Source organism: Lathyrus oleraceus, chromosome 2 (genome assembly GCF_024323335.1).
Source record: "Lathyrus oleraceus cultivar Zhongwan6 chromosome 2, CAAS_Psat_ZW6_1.0, whole genome shotgun sequence".
Lineage (NCBI taxonomy): Eukaryota > Viridiplantae > Streptophyta > Magnoliopsida > Fabales > Fabaceae > Lathyrus > Lathyrus oleraceus.
Window position 1 is genome coordinate 330,278,769 of NC_066580.1, and position 18,723 is coordinate 330,297,491.

The following is an 18,723-nucleotide window of genomic DNA, read 5'->3' on the forward strand; positions in this document are numbered from 1 at the left end:
TGGGTGTGGTTCTTCACGAACGACTTAACGTAGCAACATGCCACGCAAGCCTCGTGATTATCCACTCTAAAACCTGTGTGTACACTCAAGCCTGGGTAATGGGCTTATCTCTCGTAGAACATCCCATACCAACAAACAAACAACAGCTCCAACAGATACAGCAGATGAATGCAAGCAAGTAAGTAAATAAATGTACAAAAGCATAAACACCCAATGAACAAGAAAACACAAAAGCTAGGAGGGACTCGCTTAGGGAAGATGGACCAGCAAGAGGTCAACTTCTTAGTGTCCCCAGTGGAGTCGCCAGCTGTCGCAACCTAAAAAATACAGTGCACGAAAAAAACAACCGGCGAAAGAAAATGACAGAAGAGTCGCCACCGTGCGTTATTCATCCCAAAGGAGGGAAAGGAAACGCTCGAAGTAAACCTGAAAAAAGGAAAGGAAAAGACAAGGTCTCGCAACCAAATCTTGGATTCGGGAGTCGGTTATGCGAATGGAAGGTTTTAGCACCCCTACGCATCCATAGTACTCTACGGGATCCACTTCTTTGGTTCTTGTCTAAAGGGTGTGGGTTTACCTAATGTGTTTATTTACTAAAAAAGGTTAAGAGAAATGACTCGCGCGGATGTCGCGTCCACTGCATACGTATCTCATCTGAATATGAGAATCAGAATCTTCGTAGCTCGGCTGACCTATGGGTTGGTGGGTGTGTGCTCGCTAAGACATCGCGTCTTATGCCTACGTATCTCATCTGGAATGAGAATCAGAGCAAGTCGTAGTTCGGCTAACTACGGGGGTTATGGATTGGATTTTGGACGAACAATGTTACTACGTAATCTACCGGATGCTCGACCTTTGGAGACTTACTCGCCTGTAATAGAAGGAGATAACATGTTGCTTTGGGTTTTAGGGTTTGTTCGCGTTGTAGGAACGCACATGCAAAAAGGAAGTCCTAGGCGAAGGAACAGTGCTACCTTAATTGGCATGCAAACGGGAGACTATCTGAAGCCTCGTATCCCATGGGGAAGCGATCACACCACACAAAACATGTATCTTAAAGTAAAATGCCACCAAGGGGCTCAAACATTGCCTCCTATCGAGGTCTTCCAGCTAAGGAAGCGATAAAGTACGAGACAAGGGAAAAAATTACCACACGGATAAAGATCCGAAGTTACAGCAATTAAAGGATTAGCAACCCTGAGATCTCTCCAGCTAGACTATCAAAGAAAATCAGTCAATACGAGTAATCAGAATAAACCTCCGGATGGTATCCCTGCAAGAGTATATGAGCCCTCACGAAAACTCAACAGAAAGGTTAGACAAACAAGATGAAATCCAAGGAAAACCAATGCCATGGAAGCACAAGACAGGTTAGAACAAAACAGAACAAAAAGCAAATACTGTCACGTTCGCGACTGATTCGCCTAGCGAAGGCTTAGCGAAGCTTCGCTACAGGCTCGCCTAGCGAAGCGGCTAGCGAAGGCCTGCGGGTTTTGGATTCCTCCTTGATAACAGTTCGATCTCTATGATCCGAAACCCTGTGGTATCCATCTCATAAACAAAAACGATTAAAACATTCAAGGTATTGTTACACATTCATGCCTATTCGAGCCCGTGGGCAAAACCTGATATTACCTCATACATTCATAATATTCAAATTCAAGGCGTAAAGTAATAGGAACAAAGGCATACCTGATGAGAGAGACTGATTAAGATTGAATGGTACGGCTGGACCTGCGAAGTAATACTAGGGTTTGTGTGAGGCGGAGTGAACTTCTCAGAGCTGCCTGAAGGTTGCTGCAGAGTAGTTCCTAGGTCTCTTTCTCCAGTCTCTGGTCTTTTCTGTTCAGCCAGTGTTCAGGGTTTATTTCATTGACCACTCTGGTATTTATAGACCAAATTTTGCAGCTTGTGGGCTTTGAATGAGGACAGCTCAAGCCCAAGACTTTTCTGTTATGTTCTGCAATACGCGCCCTTCGCCTAGCGAAGGATCTGCTCGCCTAGCGAGCATGTCAGTACTCTTCGCTAGGCGAAACATCTGCTCGCCTAGCGAGCATGACAGCTCAGCAGCAGATTCTTGCTTTTTCAGACTTGGTGATTTGCACGGTGAATGGGCCCCATTTGGACCTGTTGGTAGTACCTCAAGTCTTTTCCTTGTGTTGACTGACCATCTAAATAGAACCCACAAAGTGTCCTGGATGATGTCCGAGCTTCTTGGAGCTAATTCCGATTGACATGATGCAATGTGGTATGAAATGCTAAATGACCTAAAAAGTGAATGCATGAATGAGGAGGGCAAATTTTGGGGTGTTACACTTCTAGACAACTGTCTAGCAGTAATCAAGGAACAACCTCTTGAGATCTCCTCGAGCAGTGTACTGACTGTTGGGATTAGACATCATTAATGAGTTGTAATCATTTTCCCTCTAAACGTGCTGACTTGGTTTTTGTGCTAAACTCTGTTTTGTGTGTCGTTTTGCATGCGCCCTAATTTGGGTATTTAAACACATTCATTTCACACATTGCACACTTTTCACTCACACGCACCCTTAAACCTCAGCTCTCTCAAGGCATTCCTGCAGCATTCTTCATCTTCATCCCAGCTTTCAACAACATTCATGGATGCTCAACAACAAGTTGTTTACAACTTCTCTCAACAAATGGATTCAAGCGACCAAGCTCCAAGTTCAAGCAACCCAAACCCCACGGTTACCGGTGTGGTCACAACTCCCATCTACAAAGAGCCTCACATTCTTGATCGTGAGCCTCACATCAACCTTGCAACGCCATTTGAGAAGCTGGAAGTGTTATGTGAATCCTTGGTGGATTTTGAAAACATGCGTAGAAATGGCATTGACCTCACAGATGAACTCAGAAATCAAGGTTGGGGAAACTACTTCAAACGCCTATATGGTCTAGTTTACACAAATCTAGTGAAGGAATTCTGGAGATTCGCTGATACTGATGATCACTTCACTGTCTCCTATGTTATGGGAGTCAAAATAGTGATAACTGAGAAGTCCATTGCTGCTCTTCTGGGCATGGAAAAAGATGGTGGTAGAAGAATCTACAACATTAATCCTAGGGAAAAATACATGTCCCAAGAGGTTAACCCAACAATTTTCAAGCAGAACGCTGAAGGCAACCCCTCCAAGAACAAGGAGCTACATCAGAACCTCCGTGTCTGGCTGAAGATCATTCTGGGTACCATCCATCATCGCCCAGCGTCAAACTTCTCAGACTACATCAACACAGACCAGAAGTGCATTCTGTACTGCATCCACAAGGGTATGAAGCTCTGCCTTCTAGCACTTCTTTTTAAGTATCTCAGAGACTCTGTACGGGATACAAGAAACAACATGAAGCCCAGAAACTACATTCCTCTGGGAAGGCTAATCTCTGACGTTCTGATTGAGAGTCTCCTGGTGGACCACCTGTTAAAGCTCAGACTCATGGAAGGTGTGATGATCGACACTGGAAAACCTCTCAACGCCAAAAATCTGAAGAGCATGGGGATTCTGGATTAAGTCAAATTCAAACCTACTCTGGACACCTCCTGGGAAGCTCTAAAAGATCATAGGGAGATCCCCCATGGACTCTATCTGTTCTCAAAGGAAGACCCCCGAGATGTAATCTTTTTTTATCTAGATAATCTGATGAAAGAAGGAGTAGATATCTCAGACTTCAACTTAAGTGATCTACCAGATAAGCCTCCAAACTTCATGAAGCATCCACGAGGACCCTCTGAAAAGGCGAGACAAGCGAAGAAGGCAAGACTAGGAGAATCCTCCAGATCAAGACCTCCAGCACCTCTGCATGAGCCTTCTAGTAAGTCTGTTTCTCTTGCTCCCTCTGCACAAACACATCCAATTGCTTCTTCTATCCCTAAACCAACACCTAACTACACTCACTCAGAAACCCCTCCTTCAACCACCAAAATATCTCATCAACCATGCCAGAAATTTAACCTTGCCACCACCACCTTACCTCTTTCAAACGCAGAAATGCTGAATGAAACCACCTCTTCAGCTTCTTCCACAGAATCACCTCCCTACTACAACGTTTCATCTGACACAGAACACTCTGACCCCTCATCTCCCACTCTGGCCCAACTTCAAGCTCAGACTTTGGCCTCACAATAGCCAACACAAACCACGCCTGAACCTGAAGTCACTTCACCATCCGCAGAACAACCAAACCCAACACCATCTTACCTCTGACACCCACCCACCAAATACATCCGCTGAACCACAAACTCCCACTCTCAACCTAAGCCCTCCCACTTCTCCACCTCCACCCTCTGAACCAGAAAACACCTTGCCAACCCTAGAGGAAGCAATAATGTTGTTTGCAGGAGCCTCAATTGACAAGGTCAAGTCTCTGACCATCAACTTTGGCATCAGTGATGATCCTTCAACTGTTAGGACACACTGGAACAGAGTTATTGGCTGGATGACCTATGAAGCCTTCAAACTGAAGACCCTCTCTGAGCAAGTCAGAAACAACTTCATCAGAGATGCTGAAGTAAGACTACAGGAGCACCTAGCCAGAGAAGCTGAGCAGTAAAACAGAAAGGAAGCAGAAGAAAAATCAAGGCAAGAGGAAATACAAAGACTTAAGGAAGCTGAAGCCAAAGCTCTTGCTGACGCTGCTGCTGAAGCTAAAGCTAAAGTTGCCGCCGAAGCTGAAGCTAAAGTTGCCGCCGAAGCTGAAGCTAAAGCTGCTACTGAAGCTGAATCTCGTCGTGCTGAAGAATCTGCCAACAGGATAGAACCGGATGCTCTGACTCAGGGGGAGTCTTCCACCTTTGTCCCTCTGGTTCTCAAGACACTTGAAGATCTTCAGAAGGAGCAGAAGGAAGTCTGAGCTAGATTGGATCAACAAGATTCAGTCAATGTCAACATTCAGAATCTGCTGACCCAGCTGCTTCAGAGGATGCCTCCACCTCCAAACCCTTAGGCACCTAGGATTTTCCTTTGCTGATTTGCTTGTTGCTTTCTGATTATGTTTGTTCTCGCTTTCTGCTGTTTGTGTTTTCTATCTGAATATATATATATATATATATATATATATATATATATATATATATATATATATATATATACATATATATGTATATATATATATATATATATATATATATATATATATATATATATATTTGTCTTTCCTTTATCTTACTAAGTCTTTTTGATTCTGACAAAAAGGAAGAGAACTAAAAACAACTCTGATGAAAACATATATAATCCTGTAGTACTTTCCAAACATTGTTTAATATATTGGTTCTAATCCTTTTTGACTTAGAAATTTGCACAAGAGTATCTAGAAACATCATCTATGGAAGCTCCGGTAAGTACTTCTGAACTCCCAGGCTTATCTCAGGGGGAGCTCACTCTATCTGATCTAATAAATTCTTATCTCTAAATGTTTCATCTATTAATTAAGATTGTTTTGTCATCATCAAAAAGGTGGAAATTGTAAGAACAAAATTAGTTCTACAATAGAAATCCAGGATTTTGATGATAACAAAGGATGAAACCAAAAATGGCACCCTAACGAAAATTCTCTAAGTGTGCAGGACTATAAACAACAACAAAGGAATCTGATCATTTTATCAGATACAAACTCTGATCAGATACAAAGTATTAGAAGATCAGAAGCATCTGAAGAAGAAGTGCGCTCCAGAAGTTCTGACTATGAGCAAATCAAGACAATAGAAAGACCAGAAGTTCTAACCTTCCACTGGACTCAGTTCTGATGATCTAAAAGACCAGTACTCTTAGAAGCTCTGACGTAACCTCAACGTAATCTCCGGTTGTCACAGAAACTCCGAGATAACAAAGACTCTGATGAAGATTCTCCAAATCCAGAAAGAGTAACGGAAAGAACTTCAAATGGAAAGAAAGCATTTTTAGAAAGAAGTTATTCAGGGAGACAAATTGGTTATGGCAAGAAACACATAAGTAATGACATTGAATGCTCATCAAAGGCATATATTTTGTCACCACTCCAACAGTCCTTTCACCACTATATAAAGGACATCATACTTCAGTGGGAGACACAACAACGCACAAAAAATTATTTACATTCTCTCGTAGTTTTTCAAGAGTTGCTCCTCATACGTGAAAACACTTGCTAGTTTACTCTGCTGTAATATTTGCTTACCTGTAGAAGCACTCTCATTACAATTCTATTATTGCTAAATTGCTTTTGTTCCTCAAGTGACTTTGCGTAGTCTGTATACTTGGGAGGACTAAGAGATCACTCTCTTAGACGTTTGGTTGTATTAATCTTTCAAGATTAGTGGATTAAGTCCTTTTTGAAGGCGAAATCACCTTGGCCGGGTGGAATGGAGTAGCTTTGTGTTATAAGCGAACCAGGATAAAATTCTGTGTGTTCTTACTTTTGAAAAAGCTTTTATTTTCTAAAACAATTCAAACCCCCCCTTTCTTGTTTTTCTCACCTTCAGTAATGACTTCGCCGTTACAGGAAGCAGGCTCTAGGGTGAACATGGGTCGAAATAGCCAGTCTTTAGGAATGGGATATTCTACCCGTATGCCTAATTTGACGAATAACTCGGCTGCAATCATTAGACATCAAATGGATGAGAGTAACCATGACATGATCCAGATGTTGACCCAAACTATGGGGAAAATCCTTAATCCTATGATCCAAGAGAGAGAGTATATGGTAGAAAACTAGGGGGTAACCTTCAAGGAGGAGCCTACCATTAACCAAGTTCAAGACAACGAAAGAGACACACCTGGGGAGAACATGGCAAACACGGGAGGAGCGGTCGAACAACATAGGGTCGAACCCCCTAGAAACCAACCACGAGGCCGCGTGGAGGAAGAACCAAGGATAACATTGGTAAATAGGAATCAGAATGTTGATAGCCTCATACAACAAATGTGACATGATGATATGGCAGTAGATAATAATCTAACAGCCATGGTTGAAAGAATGTACCCTCAAAATAGGGTGAACTTTGGCCTTCGAAGGCCAAACTATACGTCACCATTCTCAGAATATAACCTCTAGATAGACTTACCAACTAGATGGAAGGTCCCTAAATACACTAAGTTTTCTAAGGATACTACTGTCGAACATCTGGCTAGGTATTTAATAGAGGCAGGAGAAATTTCGAACAACGAAAAACTTAGGATAAATTACTTTTTGAGTTCTCTCACAAAGAATACCTTCACATGGTTTACGACCTTGCCGTAAAGTTTGATTCACACTTGGACTCAACTAGAAAGAATGTTCCATGAGCCGTTTTACATGGGACAAATGAATATTAGTCTAAAAGAGTTGGCCAGTATCAAGCGAATGTTTACTGAGCTAATTGATGACTATTTGAATAGATTCCGCTTATTAAAAGCCAGATGTTTTATGCAAGTGCCGGAACATGAGTTGGTCGAAATGGCCGCCGAAGGCCTGGATTATTCCATTAGGAAGAAGATGGACACCCGATACTTGAGGGATATGGCCCAACTGACTGATAGGGTTCGACAACTAGAACATTTGAAGGAAGAAAAAGCTAGAGCAAGATCGACCTTGCTGAACTAAAACAAGTCTCTCCTTATTCCTGTAAGGTCTTAACTCCTTCGAATGGAAAAAACCCTATCGAACCGGAAAAGGATGATAAATTTCCGAAGAAAACTTATACGTTCGACGTTACGAAATGTGATGAAATGTTGGACTTGTTAGTTAAGGATTGCCAAAGAATAGTGCCTCCTGGTGATAAAACGCCTCCTTTAGAACAAAGAAAGAAAAGAGGTTTTTGTAAGTACCATAATTTCCTGGGTCATAAAACTTATCAATGTTTTCTTTTCAGGGATCTTGTCCAAAATGCTATTTAGGAGGGAAGACTCAAGTTCGGAGAGAAACCCAGGAGCCAGATGAATATTAAATTTAACTCTCTGTAAGTAGCTAACACTCACTTTGCAAAGCCAAATGATGTAAATATGGTCAAAGTTACTGATGACTTCAATAACACCATAAACATGGTAGAAGTTACTGATGACTTCAACAATATCATCAACGTGGCCGAATTTACTGAGGCTTTTGTTAACAAGGATGTCATGGTCAGGGAATCTGAGTACCTTGACCAGGAGGTTGCTGAAAGCTTCGTCAATGGAACCACTAATGGTTTCGACCCTAGAATCGCTGAAGATTCCAATTTGATGATGGTGACCAAAGAGACTGTTGATAGTTTTATACAAATGGATAAGGTTGCTGAGAGCCTTCAGACGAAATTCCATAATCTGGGCATCACTGAAGATGTCAACATGGAGGTTAACATGATTGAAGTCTCACAGGAAACTTCATAGAAGTCGACGATGAGCGTCGACAAGAAGAATACAACAAATTGGCCTTCCCAAAAGAAGAGGAGACTCTGATGGATTTCCTCCATAGGTGCCAAGGGAAGAAATCAGAAGTCATGTTATACCCTTGATGTAGTGTCGTGTTCGACAAAAAAGTGGCGCACAATCTTGAGGGAATCAGGAAGGAAAAAGATAGATGGGATCAAGGAGCCCCTCACGACTAATGAGGTTGTGGGACTAGAAGAGATTTTTATCCTAGGAGGTATCTCGACCCAAGTAGAACCTTGGTGAAGCTTGATGGGACAAGACAGAGGGGTCCTACTGCCAAACCTATCTCCTTCAAACCCATCGCAGAGGCTTCCGATGGACAATGGGTGAAGCCAACTGACAGCAGAAAGCATGGCCAAGGAAAATGGAAGAACTTTGAAGTAGATAGAGGTTCGTCATTAGCCTACCGTAAAGAGTTACAAGCTTCCAGAAAACCAACCTACATCTCTAAGAACTACAAGGGGAAGAATCCCATGACAAGGTCCCAATGGAGGAGGGAACAAAGAAGGAGAAAGGCGTAGAGGGAGATTAGAGAAAAGGAAAACGCTGAATCCAACACCAACGCGCCTGATAGAAAGAAGGAGAAAGAGGATGTAAGATTTTTTGAAAGGAAGCCTTCCACTCAAGAAGAGGCGAATAGAGAAAAATATGATCGAATAGTAGCGGAAGAAGAAGTGCTCACAGATGATTTTGACTCTGGGTCAGAGGCTTTGTTGGATATCAGACTTAATATGGTACCAATGCTCCCTAGAGAATTTGACCAGATCACTGAGGTCGAAGATGTTGACAATATCACAGAAATGGAAATGGCCACTCATAAACCAGTGTGCTATTATGTAATTAACAATGGTTGCAACGAGGAACAAAATGCTTTCTTCGAGCAACCGGATAAGGCTATGAAGAGTCATCTCAAGCCTCTATTTATTACTGGGAAGGTCAAACACGTCCCAATTAATAAAAATTTGGTAGATTGCGGCGCGACAGTGAACCTGATGTCGCATCACATTTTGAGGAAAATAGGTAAATATTACACAGATCCCAAGCCCCATAATATGGTACTTTAAAACTATGAAGGAAAGGTGGGTACCACCCTTGGGGTAATCCAGGTCAAGCTAACAGTGGGAACTATCACCAGATCAACGATGTTCATGATTATGGAGACAAAGGTCAACTATAACTTGCTACTTGGAGACGAATGGATACATGGAGTTGGAGCTGTACCATCCTCCGTGCACCAGAGAATCATCATCTGGTGCCCGTACGGTATTGTGGAGAATGTATAAGCAGACCAGGGCTACTTCAAGACTCCAATCAATCATGTCGACAAACGCCAGTTTGACAAACATTTAGCCAATATTGCTCCACGTGATCTGGATAGCTTTGCATTCACTCCAGACGATAATCCATACTGCTCTTTATATCTACACCGCACCAATGGTTTTCAATGGGATCATGAAGTGGTGGGCGAGGATGATTTTGGGTTCATAGGAACGTCAGGAGTCGACCCAACAGGTTAGGGAAGGGAATTCTATGATGATAAAGGAGTTTGAAGCACTCAAAATAATTTTGGCTTACTTAGTCGAAAACAAATAGAAAATGGCCTTAGAGGATGAAGACAAACACTTTGTTGTCGAAGCCAACAAGGAGCTTCACCAAAAAGGTCATGGTAAGGACTTTGATCCAGAACCACCTAATAAGGTTCAGGATAAAGATGAAGGCCATAGGCTCGACGTCATTTATGATGACGAGCCTTTGTGATTTGAGAAGGATCCGCTGGCAACAAACATCAAGATGTTGGCTCAAGATCCACTTAAAGAAATTGACTTAGGAGAGGAATTGACAAAAATGCCAACTTACATCATTGCCAATATCAGCCCTCAACTCAAAGTCAAAGTGATCCAACTGCTGAAAGAGTTCAAAGACTATTTTGCATGGGATTTTGATGAGATGCCTGGTTTAAACAGAGGCCTGGTTGAAATGAGGTTGCCAATCAAGCCTGGGACGAAGCCCATCAAGCAGAATCCAAGGAGATCTGCACCTGAAAATCTCTCAAAGATTAAAGAGGAGGTCATAAGGCTTCTTCGTTGTAAATTCATTCGTACGGCAGATACGTCGAATGGTTGGAAAATATTGTACCTGTCATTAAGAAAAATTGTACTTTGAGGGTTTGCATAGATTTTAGATACTTAAATATTGCGACCGTAAAGGATGAGTATTCAATGCATGTGGTAGAGATGTTAATTGATTCTTCCGCGGGCCATGAGTATCTTAGCATGCTTGATTGATATTCTAGGTATAATCAGATATTCATTGCTGAAGAGGATTTCCCAAAAATAGCATTTCGATGCCCTGGAGCCTTAGGCACCTATAAATGGGTAGTCATTCCTTTTAGTCTCAAAATTGTTGGGGCAACCTATCAAAGAGAAATGAATTCGATCTTCCATGATTTCATAGAGACTTTTATGCAAATGTACATTGATGATATTGTTGTTAAGTCTGTTTCAGGGAAGAGTCATCTGGACCATCTTCGATTGTCTTTTGAAAGGATGAGGAGACATGGTATGAAAATGAAACCTATCAAATGTGCGTTTTGTATGCAGGCGGGAGATTTCTTAGGCTTTGTGGTCCACAAAAAAGGAATCGAAATAAACCAAAATAAGACCAAGGCCATAATGGAGGCGAAAACACCATCAACTAAGAAGGAATTGCAATCGCTACTAGGTAAGATCAATTTCTTGAGGAGATTCAGCTCGAACCTCAGCGGAAGAACGCATGCCTTCTCTCCTCTTCTTCGACTCAAAAAGGGAGGCTTTGAAAGGGGGCAAGCTCATCAAGAAGCTTTCGATAGGATCAAAGAATACCTAAGTCATTCGCCCATCCTGATACCGCCTTGCAGGAATAGGAGTATGAGGTTGTACATATCTGCATCTGACAAGACTTTAGGGAGCATGTTAGCTCATGAGGATGATAACGGTGTCAAAAAAGTTATTTACTACCTCGGTGGGGTGTTAAATGATGCATAAACTAGGTATAGTATAGTTGAAAAATTGTGTTTATGCTTGTATTTTTCTTGTACGAAGTTGAAGCATTATATAAAACCTGTTGACTTTTATGTTTCATCACATTTTGATGTTATTAAACATATGTTGTCTAAACCAATTTTGCACAGTCGAATTGGAAAATGGGCACTAGCTTAACTGAATATTCCTTAACTTACATGCCCTTAAAAGTTGTTAAAGGACAAGTGGTAGTAGACTTTATAGTTGACCACTCTATAGCTGACAACACAGTGACTTATATCGAATTAGAGTCCTGGAAGTTATACTTCGATGTGTCTAGTCACAAAGACAGAACATGCATAGGGGTTCTAATTATTTCTCCTAATAAAATTCCAACAAAATTCCAATATAAAGTGGAAGGCCTTTGCTCGAACAATGAGGCTGAATATGAAGCTTTGAGAGTCAGACTTGAGATATTGTTGGAATTGGGGGCAACTCGAGTTGAAATAATGGGTGACTCGGAGTTAGTTATAAAACAGATCACAAAAGAGTACAAATGTGTTAAAGGTAATCTCATCAAATACTTCATAATAGCCAATCGATTATTGAGAAGATTCGAGATGGCTAGTATTCGACACATGCCTCGATTGGAAAATCAAGTGGCTAATGAATTAGCTCAAATTGCATATGGGTATAAAATTTCAAAAAAGAATTTGCAAAAAGTCATCGGAATCAGAGGAAGAGTTGTGTCGACCAGATTAGCCCCATCATACTTGGAAACGACAAAGCTGGGATACACCGACAAAGAGAGCTTCGAAATATTGGCAGTAGATAGCCTGACAGACGAGGATTGGAGAAAACAAATAGTGGAGTATTTGCATAATCCGATGGCGTCTACGAAGCGGAAAACCAGGTATCGAGCTTTAAGTTATGTTCTTTTGGGTAATTAATTATTCAAAAGACTCCTGAGGGAGTTTTACTCAAATGTCTTAGTGAATCAGAATCATATCTAGCCCTTTCGACTGTCCATGGTGGAGCATGTATGGCACACCAGGTTGGCCTTAAGATGAGATGGTTATTATTTCACCAAGGGATGTACTAGCCTACCATGTTAAAAGACTGCATCGAATTCCCCAAAGGATGCCAAGAGTGTTAGGTACATGCAGGTATACAACATGTTCGTTGAAGCGAACTGCATTCTATAGTCAAACTGTGGCCTTTTAGAGGTTGGGCTTTAGATTTGGTTTTGGAGATTCGACCACCATCATCTAAAAGTCAGAGGTATATTTTGGTTGGTGTTGATTACTTTACAAAATGGATCGAAGTTATACCTTTTCCAAATGTAGACCAAGAAGATGTGATTGAATTTATCCAGAAACACATTATTTATATATTTTGAATTCTAGAGACCATTACAACAGGTCAGGGGTCAGTGTTTACTGGTCGAAAAAAGCAAGAATTTTCTAAGGAAATAGGTTTCAAATTATTAACTTCTATGCCATATTATGCTCAGGCTAATGGTCACGTTGAAGCAATGAATAAGGTGGTAATTAGTTTGATTAAGAAACATGTGGGAAAGAGGCCCATAAATTGGCACAAGACATTAGATCAGGTTTTATGGGCGTGTCAAACCTCCCCCAAGGAAGCCACTAATTCGACCCCATTTCGATTGACTTTTGGTCATGATGCAGTTTTACCAGTGGAGATTTACCTACAATCAACAAGAATTCAGCGGTATCATGAAATTCCATCAGAATCATATTGGAACATAATGCTTGATGAGTTAGTTGATCTAGATGAGTAAAGACTCAAGGCCTTGGAATTATTAAAAAGGCAGAATAAGAGAGTAGAGAAATCTTACAATAAGAAGGTTAAAGTTAAGATGTGTCTTCCTAAAGACTTGGTTTGGAAAGTGATCCTTCCAATGGATCGAAAAGATAGGGCCTTAGGGAAATGGTCCCCCAAATGGGAAGGTCCTTTTCAAATTTTGCAAGTGTTCTCTAATGACACTTGTGAGATCGAGGAGCTTAATAAAGATAAGAGAATCTTGAGAGTGAATGGAAAAAAGTTGAAAAAATATAAGCCAACACTCCAAGAGATAAAAATAATGAATGAATAACTGCATGTGAATTGGTCGAAGCTAATATGGTAATAAAAATGTTGCCAACATGGTTTAAATTCATTACAAAGGCCCAAAGGGTCAATAATCAGTACAATTAAAACCAAAGTCATGAAGAGATAAATGGAAAAATGACTAACGCTAAAAGGGGAGATGAACCTTCATATGGAGATATTTTTCCTTGTGAAGCTCTAGACATTTCTCACATAGTGATGTTTTCGATCGAAGAATTGTGAGCTCTGCTTCTAATGTTCGCGCCTTTTCAACAAACTCCATCCCAAAATCTAGCTCCTTAGCCATGTGAGTGTCATCCAACTTCAAAATCTCATCTTTGCTCTTTTTGGCTTCAGAGATCTTGGCCTGCAGTTCCTTTATTTGAGCTTCCCAATATGCGATGTCGCGGTTATGGATTTCGATTTTCGCCTTGTTTTTCGCTTTGGTTTGCTCCAGCTCCATTACTTTGTAAGTAAATTTAGTGGTTGCATCCCAGGAAGCTGCTTCAACACCAACCTTTTTCTCAATTTCCTTAGTGATTTGGGGTAACAACTTATGATCAATAATAATTTGTTCAATCTTAATACCCAGTTCTAAGATGACGTTGGTAACCTCGGGAGAAGCTTCCAGTAAATTGACTTGGTTAAGGAGAGTCTTCGAGGATAAGGGGGAAGAAGGATTATCCAGCAAGAGTAGGAATAGATCATCATTCAATATTTTTTCTTTGATTTTCGAGAGATCCTCATCCACAGGTTTGCTTGAAGGTTGATCCTCAGATGTTGTAGAAGTGCTAAGAATTTTTCAGACGAACTTTCCCTTCTACTTAGCATAGCTTTCAGATACTCGAGAGGTTGATATTTCTTCAAAGTTGCTAGTTCTTCTAAAGAAAGACCCCCAGACGTTCCTGTCGAAGCTTTGATACCTTCAGGAATAACATCAGTTGTTGGAGTAGCAGTAGTTAGGCCTTGAGGTTGTCCTTCATTCGTCTCGACGTTATCATCATTGTTCCCCTCATCATTTGTATCCTCTTATTCGAGGTCTTCGTCTTCCTCACCAACAGGGCCATCATGGAATAATGGTTGGTATTCTTCTTCATCTTCTCTAAGCTCCTCATCTTGGGCATCATCATCTCATAGAGAAGCAGTATTTATACCATCAACATTAGACGAGCCACCTTCAGAGTCATGGAGTTATTCATCCACCACCATAGCATCTTTGTTGACTTAAGTTTGGGTTTCCCTACTGTAAGACCCCAATTTTGACCCTAAGATCCCTCATGGCATCATAACATTGCATTTGCATTGCCTCAAGGATCTTTAGCATTTTGGTTCCCTTTGCCTTTGGGTGGGACTCCTTGTGATTGATTTGAGATCACCAAGCATGCTTGAATTATACATCATTGTTTCTCTTACTTTTGTTTAGTAACCAAAAGCACAAAAATGTGTCACTAACATCTTTTGTTTGAAGCTTGAGTATCATCCAAGACACTTGTGGGTTCTATTTAGATGATCAGTCAACACAAGGGAATGGCTTGAGATACTTCCAACAGGTTCAAATGGGGTCTATTCGTCAGTCAAAATGTTAATCTTGAAGGAGCAAAAGTTTGTTCATGAGCTGTCATGCTCGCTAGGCGAGCAAAATGGGTCGCTTAGCGAGTCCCAAGTAAAGCCACCAGAATCACCTACGCTCAGAGGAATTTCTGGAACTGTCATGCTCGCTAGGCGAAACCCACATGTTAAAAAAAAAGAACGAAAAAGGAAAAGAAAAAAAAATGAAAAACGAAATAAATAAATAAATAAATAAATAAATAAATAAATAAAATATAACAGAAAATTTTTGGACTTGGGCCTCTCTCATTTGAGCCCATAGGTCCAGAAAAATCAGGTTATAAATTCAGAGATTCAGTGAAACAAAAGGCCATTCTATTCCTATTACCCTGGCAGGGAAAAAGATAGTGAGAGAATAGCTAACAGAGTTCAGAGCAACCTCCAGAGACTGAAGGGAACTCATCCGCAAAGAACCAATTCCCTCTCATATAAACCCTCAGATTGCTTTGCAAACCCAATCGGGCAATTCAATTTCATTCGATCTCTCCAGTCAGGTTTGCCTTATTCCCATTACTTTATGCTTTTAATTTGAATGCTCTGAATGTATGAGGTATTATGGGTGAATTTGATACCCTTTTGATGCATGTGTTTGACAAGAGGTTTAGGCCTCCTACCCTTGGTTGCTTTTTGTGAGCTTTTTGTTAATTTTAATGGCATGATTCATGTGGTTACATTTTGATTTGGGGGCAACTCTTGATTACCCTATCTTGTTTCTCTAACCTGTTTGTTGAGTTTTGTTTTGTGAGGACTCATATGACTCTTGCGGGGATAGCTTGCTTGGTGTTCCACTTTATTGATGGGGTACCATCTGGAGGTCTATTCCGATTACCTGTACTAACTCGCTTTCTTTGATGGTGTTTAGCTTGGAAGAGTCTTTGGGTTTCTTATTTATCTAATTGTTGTTACTTCGGATCTTTATCCGTACGGTAGATCTCTCGATCCCTTTACTTTTCCCGCATGTTATCGATTTCTTAGGTTTCGTATAGCCACTCGTGGCATGTCATTTAAGGTAGTGCGGTTCCTTCATCTAGGACTACCTTTTTGCATGAGCATCCCTAAACACCCCAAACTCATTGATATTTCTTCTCCTAAGAACACATTATCTCCTTCTACTACAAGCGAGTAAGTCTCCAAAGATCGAGCATCCGGTAGATTGCGTAGTAACGTCGTTCACCCCAAAACACAACCCTTACCCCATAGGTGGTCGAACTACGTTTTGCTCTAATTTTCATCCCAGATGAGATACGTAGGCATAAGACGCGATGTCTTACCGAGCACACTCCTCTTTAACCCCTAGGTAGCCGATCTACAAAGACTCTGATTCTCAGATTCAGATGAGATACGTATGCAGTGGATGCGACGTCCGTGCGAGTCATTTTATTTTGACCCTTCTTTTAGTAAGTAGTACATTAGATAAACATACACGCTTTTCTCATCCCTTCAATCATGTTTGCACAAATAAATTTTCAAAAAAAAAAACAACAACCTTTGCAACAAATGTGAAAAGGACTCCCTAGGAGTACCTAGGATGCTTTGGGTGCCTAATACCTTCCCATTGCATAACCAACCGCCTTACCCAGATCTCTGACATTTTTACTAGTTTTTGATTCGATAAAACTTTTAGGTTTTTGTTCGCTTTCTAACCATTCCTTTGGATAAATATAAGTGCGGTGCCGACTCGACTTGTATGATTTACCTTGGATTTAGTCAATATCTCTAATGGTAACGAATACCCCGCTACAGAAAAGTGGCGACTCTGCTGGGGATAAAATTTTCCTAGTGGGTTTTGCCGACTTTTCATGCTTGTTGTATTGTATTTGTTTTGTAACATATTTTTGTGCAATTTGGGATTACTGTATTGTATATAATGATCGAATTGCTTGATATTAATTCCTTGTATGCTTGGTGATCTTTGTGAGATGATTTCTATACCCGGACTCGAGTGCACTTAGGATAGGAGAATGGCGTAGTCTTGTTGACTTGTGTGGAGTTATTCCTTAGCAAGTTGACTTGCAAGTCCATTCACTTGGTGGAGGTTATGTCGGGATCAATAATGTCACACAAGTAAGTTGTGGTTAGACATTACTCTTTCCAATATAGACCTTAGAAGCCAAGGACCTTAGTTTACCAAGCCCATCTTGGCCTATTCTTAGGATGTAGTGCGAAAGTCGCTCAAGTGTAAGATTTGATACGATTGTTACGTGATACAACACTCTTAAGAGTCTCTCTTGAGAATATTTTCGGAATACGAGTAGTCGTTTCTCCAATAATATCCGAAAGATGGGATGTTGACTATGGGAACCTCTTGTAGAACATGTTTGGCAGGTTTAAACCCTAGTACACTCTCTTTTGGGTGGTTCTTAACCTAACTCCATGCTCGTGACTTACAACAAACCCTTGATTCATGGTTGATCCGTTCATGAATCCTTAATATCAATGGAACTTGGGTGTTGATAAGGTGTAAACCATAATCCACCAAAATGGATGATTGATATTAAGGATAACATGATCCATCCCATGACCTTTGTTTGGTGTGCTTTGCTTGATCCTTGAGTGTGATTGTTGCATTCATGCATTCATGCACCCATTTGCATCCATATCATCAATAAATAAGAAAATTTTCAACGAACTTAAGGGGTTTATTTGCAAAATTTTCAGACATGGAAAGACAAAGAAGGAATACAAAGAAGTACAGTTTCAGACAACCAGAATTGAAAGAGTTAAGGAATTTGACATTTTATGTATTAGATCCCTTGGGTTTCAAGGCTCGTTTTGGGAAGCTTCTTCCTCTTCTGACTACTCAGGTGGATGAAGGATTGATGAGTGTATTGGTGCAGTTTTATCATCCCTTGTACCGTTGCTTCACGCTTCCGGATTTCGGGCTTTTGCCTACCCTTGAGGAGTATGCTTACCTTGTGGGTATACCTATTCTAGACCAGTTGCCGTTCAATGGCTTGGAGAGTACTCCTACTTCTCAAGAGATAGCTGACATGTTACACATAGATGAATCTCTGGTTGGTGCTCATATGACTACCAAAGGTGGAATTCAAGGTCTCCCTTCTGAGTTCCTCATTGCACAAGCTACTATATATGGGAAGGCCATGAGTGAGGATGCCTTTGAAGCCATATTTGTACTTCTCATCTATGGATTGGTATTGTTCCCCAACATCGACAAGTTTGTGGATGTGAATGCTATTAGGATCTTATCTACTCTTAATCCCGTTCCGACTTTGTTGGGCGATACTTACTTCTCTTTGCATATGAGGAATGCAAAGGGTGGTGGCGCCATTGTGTGTTGTTTGCCTCTGTTGTATAAGTGGTTTATTTCTCACCTACCTCAGACGGTCGCTTTCAAGGAGAACAAGGAATGTCTACGGTGGTCCACGAGACTTATGTCTCTCACTAATGATGATATCTCTTGGTATAACCATGTGTATGATGGTGTGCAGATTATTAACTCTTGTGGCGAATTCTCCAATGTACCTCTTCTTGGTACATGTGGTGGGATTAACTACAATCCTGTTTTGGCACGTCAGCAGCTTGGGTTCCCCTTAAAGGATAAACCCAATAACATTCTGTTAGAGGGTGTATTCTTTCAGGATGGTAAAGATCCCCAAGGCTTGAAAGCT